Raw genomic sequence first — 6,414 nt, 5'->3', positions numbered from 1 at the left:
AGCACCTACATGTGTAGAGTGACAATGACATTCCTTTCAGTCCACTCTGTACATATCATCTTTAAGGAAAGCATCCCTGCCTCCATCAAATGAATGAAGAGGAAACAATGTCAAAGAAGAAAACAAAGGATGCATCTTTTCTGTGATGGAGAGATTTCAAAATGAAGGCATTGTCATGAAGGAGGTATCAGATGACACTTACAGAAGTCATTAAAACAGCCACTTAAATATCTTCTTCTCATTCAATAGTAATGTCCTTTTTAATAACTGCCTAAGCAAAATCTGAACTTATTCCCTGAATTCCTCAAATCTATGCAGGGAAAATAAATAAAGGTAAAATGTACTCCTTCATCCATTTGCAGGCACAGGAAGGAGTAAAATATCTTGGTTTTATAATTTGATGAACAACTGTGACACAATGTCCTGCTGGTTCAGAAAGGGCAAAGACAAATCTATAAAAATGCCAAGACCTGATAAATAATGTTGCTTCATCCAGTGATCCTAAAACAGTTGTGCTGACAGTGAAGTCCATCCCTCTACCTCTGCAGAGTGGCCTTAATGTAGAAACCTCTATTAACACTCATCAATACCAGTGGTTTACAAGAATTGCCATGTGGAATAAGCTTCAATTGTAGCATGTCGCCTTTCTGAAATCTTATTTTAAAGTTATATTTCAAGTATTGCAAATTGTCTAACAATAGCATGGCATTGGAAAACATACCTGACCTTTGGGATTAGAAACTATTAAGGGACAGATTTGTTGCTATTAAAAATGAGGATTACTCCAAATATTCTTCTGAAATTTATGTATGGTTCCCTTTTGCTACTACTTATATAACCTGCCCTTTTCTCAGGAACTCCATGCACTTAGAATATACTGTGTTAGATCACTCCATCCCACCTGGACTTGACCCCCCACAGTTGACCTACTGCTAGAATTTAGTTAATATGAGAACAGACTCAAGTCACTGCAAACTAACAGCCCACTACTGCCCCTGCTTCTCTAGTTATTAACCTGACATTAATAGATGATAAATTGTGAAACTAACATTTTCCAAAGTTTCAATTTCACATTTTATATAAAATTCATAAATTCAACTAAAAAAGAAATACTAATATTATCTCTTAGATAGTTTGGATGTGACAGATGAGGGCATAATTAGCTCTCTAGGTCATAAGATACCAGGCTTAGAGCTCAACAGTAAAATAAATGTCATGTATTCCAACCCCCTCATTTTATAGGTGAGGAAACTAATGTCCAAAGAAGCTAACTGAATTATGACGAACCACACAGTTTGTAGTCTGATTTTTGAAAACTGGTTTTGAGCTTCCTTTTATTTCATACATAAAATTCTTTATTCTTTCCTACACGAATGATGAAATCAATCAGCAAAGAAAAGTAATATTCCCTCTGGCTGGACCAATAATAAAACATTATTTAATTTGTATTTGTATCTATGGAGTATTAGCAAGTAACAGAAAGTTGTGTAAAGTACAAATTCTACCAAAACTTTTATTTTTGGGTTGGGAAAAAAATCTACTGGTTATAAACATCAAAAACATTTAATAAGACAAGTGCTTAAGAAGTGCCTGCTGTATTAGAGGTACCACGAGAGGTGCTTAGGATACAAAAACATAAAAGAAGCCTTCCTAGTTCTAGAAGAGTTTCCATTGACCTAGAGGATGTAATACTTGCAGAGCTAAACAGATGCAAAGTAAATACAAATAATTTGGGATGGAGAATATGCCTAACAAAAGAGGGAAGCAGGTTAGGAAAAATTGTGTGGAGTCAGATAATTGACACAAGAGAGAGTGCTGGGCAGAGAAATGAGAAGACCTGAATTCAGATTTGGCCTCAGATACTTACTGGTTGTTTGGCATGTCATTTGACCTCAGTATGCTTCAATTTGCTTAATGGTAAATGGGGATAATAATAATGGTTTGATGTGAGAATTAAAAAGGATAACATCTGTAAAGCACTTAGCATAGGTGCTTAATAAATGCTCAGGCTCCTTCCTTCCTTCTTTGCTTCCTTCCTACAGAAAACCCGGAATTGAGGCTTGAAGGGAGCTAGGTATCCCTAAAGGTAATAGTATTGATAGGGAACATTCTAGGCATGGGAGTTAGACTAATCCAGTGCTGAAAGCCAGCAGATGCAATAGACTGTTAAGGAAATAACAAGTTGGCTAAGTTAGCTAGAATGTAGAATATAAAAGGAATAATAATACAAAATTAGCTAGAAGAAATTGGTTGAAGCCCATGTGAAGGGATATGATAAGCCACTGGAGGTATTTTAATTTTATCTATGTTGCATTGTGTTGAAAAGTCCTACTCCAGTTCTTCCTTTTGTATGGAAGGGACTCTGGGTTCCTAAAGGATTCTGATCATAAGCCTCCAGAGCTACTCCCTCCCACCTCCCATACCTCTGACTGGGGAAAACTCAGAGTTACTACAGTTAAAACAACTAAATAGACAACAACAAAATTATCTTGATGAAACATTTCTTTTGAGCTACTACAATTCTGCTTTGCTCATAGAACATAGCACCTTCTTTGAGGCAGGAATGCCATGCTGGGCAGTCCTGTGCCAGTGTCTTCCTTGTTTCACAAGTGATTCCAAAGTTCTTCAGAATAGGTGTCCTTGTATTTTTTTCCTGACCTATGTGTGAGCTCTTGCCTTGTGCAAGTTGTCCATAGAATAATCTTTTCGGCAAATGCAGATTTGTCGTTTGAACAACATGATCTGCACATCAGAATTCGCTCTCTGCAGTGCAGTGCGTATGCTTGGCAGTTCAGCTCAAAAAAGGACCTCAATGTCTGTTAGTATGTCTTGCTAGGTAATCTTCAAAATCTTTGTAAGACACTTCAAATTGAAGTGATTCATTTTCCTGATATGACACTGCTAGAATGTCCCTTTTCACAGATAAATGATAAGGAAGTCAGCACAATGGCTCTAGATCTTCAGCTTGATGGGCAACCTAATGCCTCTTCTCTCCCATACTTTCCTTCAGAGCCTCCCAAATGCAGAGTTATGGCAATGTGTGTGTAAACTTAATCATGTATGTGGGCATCCCTGGCAAGTATATTTACAAGGTAAATTGACTTATCCACAGCATACAAAACTGCTCCATTTGCTATAACCAAAAGTTCCACATATACATGGTATGGTGCTAGCTGGTGGAGAACTTTTGTTTTCTTGGTGTGGATTGTTAGACCAAAATTATCATAAGTGGCAGAGAATGGATTTATGCTCTCAGTATGTTGCATCTCAGTCTCAGAGGCTGCATTGAGCACAGGATCATCTATGAACAGAGTTTTACATATTAGCTCTCCTTCCATTTTAGTCTTAGCTTTTAGTTTTACCTTTTCAAGTTAAATAGTTTACCATCAGTCTAGTAGTTGAGCTTGATGTTATTTTCATTCTCTTTGAAAGCATCTGACACCATTGCAAAAGCACCAAACTAAAAAGCATAGGAGGAAGCACATACCCCTGTTTCACTCCATTAGTGACTGGGAAAGCATGAGAGCATCATCCTTCATCCAGAAGCCATGAGAGCATGCCATCATGAAACTGGTACACAATATTGATGAACTCTAGGCCACCAAATTTCTCCATGATCTTCCACAAGCCTCATGACTAACAGTATCAAAGGCCTTGATCAGGTTGATGAATGTTGTGTATAGACCTTTGTGCTTCTCCTGGCATTTCTCCTGGAGTTGTCAGGCAGCAAACACCATGTCAACCATTCCTCAGCCCTTTCTGAAGCCATACTGGCTCTTAGGCAGATGACCATCTTTCAGATGAAGAATTAGCTGATTGAGTTCTTGACTCTGGAAAGAATCTTGCTAACAATGACTAAAAGAGAGAGATGCCCAGGAGATTGTCACAGGGCACCCTGTTTTCTTTTACTTTGTAGAGATGGAAGCATTCTTGATATCTTGGGGGAATAATTTCCTCTTTCCCTGTAATTTGGAGGATTTCAGTCAGTTTTCTATATGAGCAGTGCACCCCCTGCCTTGTAGATCTCTGCTAGGATAAAATCAGCACCAGGTGCTTTGTCCCTCAAAAAAGAGGCTTATAGTATTCAATACTTCTTCAGTTGGAAGTTTGACTAGAGAGGAATAGACTGCTACCTAAGGCCAATGGCTTAAGAATTGGTTGTGATGCTTTATTGAGAACACTGTGGAGGTACTCAGTCCATCTCTTCAGGATCATGTCCCTATCAATGGTCAGTGAAGTTCCCTCATTTCTGAGTAGTTAATATATACTGGAAGTCTTTGGCCTGTAAATAGTACTCAGGGCATTGTAAAAGTGCTTTGGATTGTGGCAATCAGTGCAAAATGGAATCTCATCTGCCTTCTTTCTGAGACAAGATTTAAACACTGCCTTCTTGGAGAAAAATGAGCTGTACTGCTGGTAAATCCTAAAATCCTATGGAGTTTTCATTTCTCATTTAGCAGCTTCTGAATTTCCCCATCATTATTGTGAAACCAATCCTGATATCTGAGTGTTCTGGCCCAGGTGAGTAAATGTGCTGATGTACACCAAGTCTCTGAAAGCTGCCCACTCCTTTTCAGCTCTATTATTATTGTGTGCTGACTCAGCTTGCCTTCCAGGTCAGCAAAGAACAGTTTACCCTGGACAAGTGCTTTAGTCTGTTGAAATTGATTCTCCTGACAGTCATCTTGCCTTAACCTTCGCTAAATGTGAATGTTTAGATTAGAAAGGATGCTTCTATAATTGGTCCAGCACTGTGTCACATATGGCCACATCACTCTCATATTATGACTTTATCTTCTCCTTGCAGTTACTTGGATTATCAAATGCCAGTACTAGCTGAAAAAGTTCATCCATGAAGTTTTGTTGTGGTTAGATAAGTGGGAAATAGTGTTGGTGATGAGAAAATCATGAGACACAAAAGTCTTCAATACTAAGTAACCTTTGCTGTTGCTGTTTCCAATTCTATTCCTCCCAGGACTCCCTGTCATGTCTGATAGTCTATGCCTACTCTGGTGTTAAAGTCACCCAGAATTATAAGTTTGTCCTCTTTTGACATATTGATCATGAGGATCTCCAGATCTTCATAGAATTTTTCTTTGACCTCATCAGGGTTCATCATGGTGGCAGCATATGTACTGATGAAAGTGGTGTAACACTTTTCTACAAGTGGCAGTTGCATTATCACAAACCAGTCATTCACTAATTTGGGGAGGCATTAAAGTTTGCTGACTAGATTAGATCTGATTGCAAAACCTATGCCAGGTTCACAGAGCTCTTCATCACTATGACCTCTCCAAAAAAAAAAAAAAAGTGTATCCAGCTCTAACTTCAGTAAGTTGGCCTTTATTTGCCAGCCTTGTTTTAGTCAGTACTGCTCTTTGGATGTAGTACCTATTGAGTTCTCTTGGAACAAGAATTTTTTGTCTCTCATGTCTACTGGATTTTGTGTTGTCCATGGGTGTACACACATTCTATGTATCAATGGTGAATGGAACCATCTTTGCAAAAACTGTTGTACTTTGTGTGTGTGTGTGTGTGTGTGTGTGTGTGTGTGTGTGTGTTGTTCACAGGGTGAGATCTTCACCTGCCACTGTAAGCAGGACAGGATTAGGTGAAGCAGACAGTTCTTGGGGCACCTTTTCTAGTCCTTTCCTCATTCCAGTAGATGAGCAATAAAGTCCTTTAAAAAAGGTTCTCACATTTTTTAGGGGCAGCTAGGTGGTTCAGTGGATAGAACATTGACCCTGAGGTCAAGTCTGGCCTCAGACACATAACATTTACTAGCTGTGTGACTCTGGCAAGTCACTGAACCCCAACTGCCAAAAAAAAAAGTTTCTCAGACACCCAGAGTGCCGCCAAATTCCACTGCTGTTTCAGTCCAGTGAGAAGACAACCTAATATTCTACGTTTCCTTGTGTGCGTGGTTTTTACTACAGCTCCCAGTATATCCACACCCCTGCTGCTTTGTCACTCACCTATCACCACAGGACTTAAATACAGATGAAATAGTAAGATAGGAAAATGATAAAATAGTCAAATGTAAAATAGTGGGTGTTGGTGATGTCTTACACATGAATTGCATTTAAGTGAGGCAGAGTTGCACAGTCATCAGCTTCACTCTCTCTTCCAATCTCATCAAAGTCCACTGGCAAGACCAAAACCAAGAGACTGGTGATGGCCTAGGATACAGTGGATAACATTGGCATCTCTGAAATTTGAGCAAACTCTAAATATTCCCTAGTGCCTGTCTCAAGGAACTTCATGGCCATTGGAACAAATTGTTTTCATCTGTCATTCTACTGGGGGAACTGTCCACATGCTTCAAGTAGACATCACCTTACTACACTGATGGATTAGAGGCCTGTCAGTTACTGTCAAGCTGATTTTGAACATCTGCTGAAAGAGTCTTACTGC

This window comes from Phascolarctos cinereus, unplaced genomic scaffold (assembly GCF_003287225.1).
Source record: "Phascolarctos cinereus isolate Bilbo 61053 unplaced genomic scaffold, phaCin_HiC Scaffold_2;HRSCAF=192, whole genome shotgun sequence".
Classification (NCBI taxonomy): Eukaryota; Metazoa; Chordata; class Mammalia; order Diprotodontia; family Phascolarctidae; genus Phascolarctos; species Phascolarctos cinereus.
The sequence above is the reverse complement of the archived record's forward strand: the minus strand, read 5'-3'. Positions refer to the sequence as shown.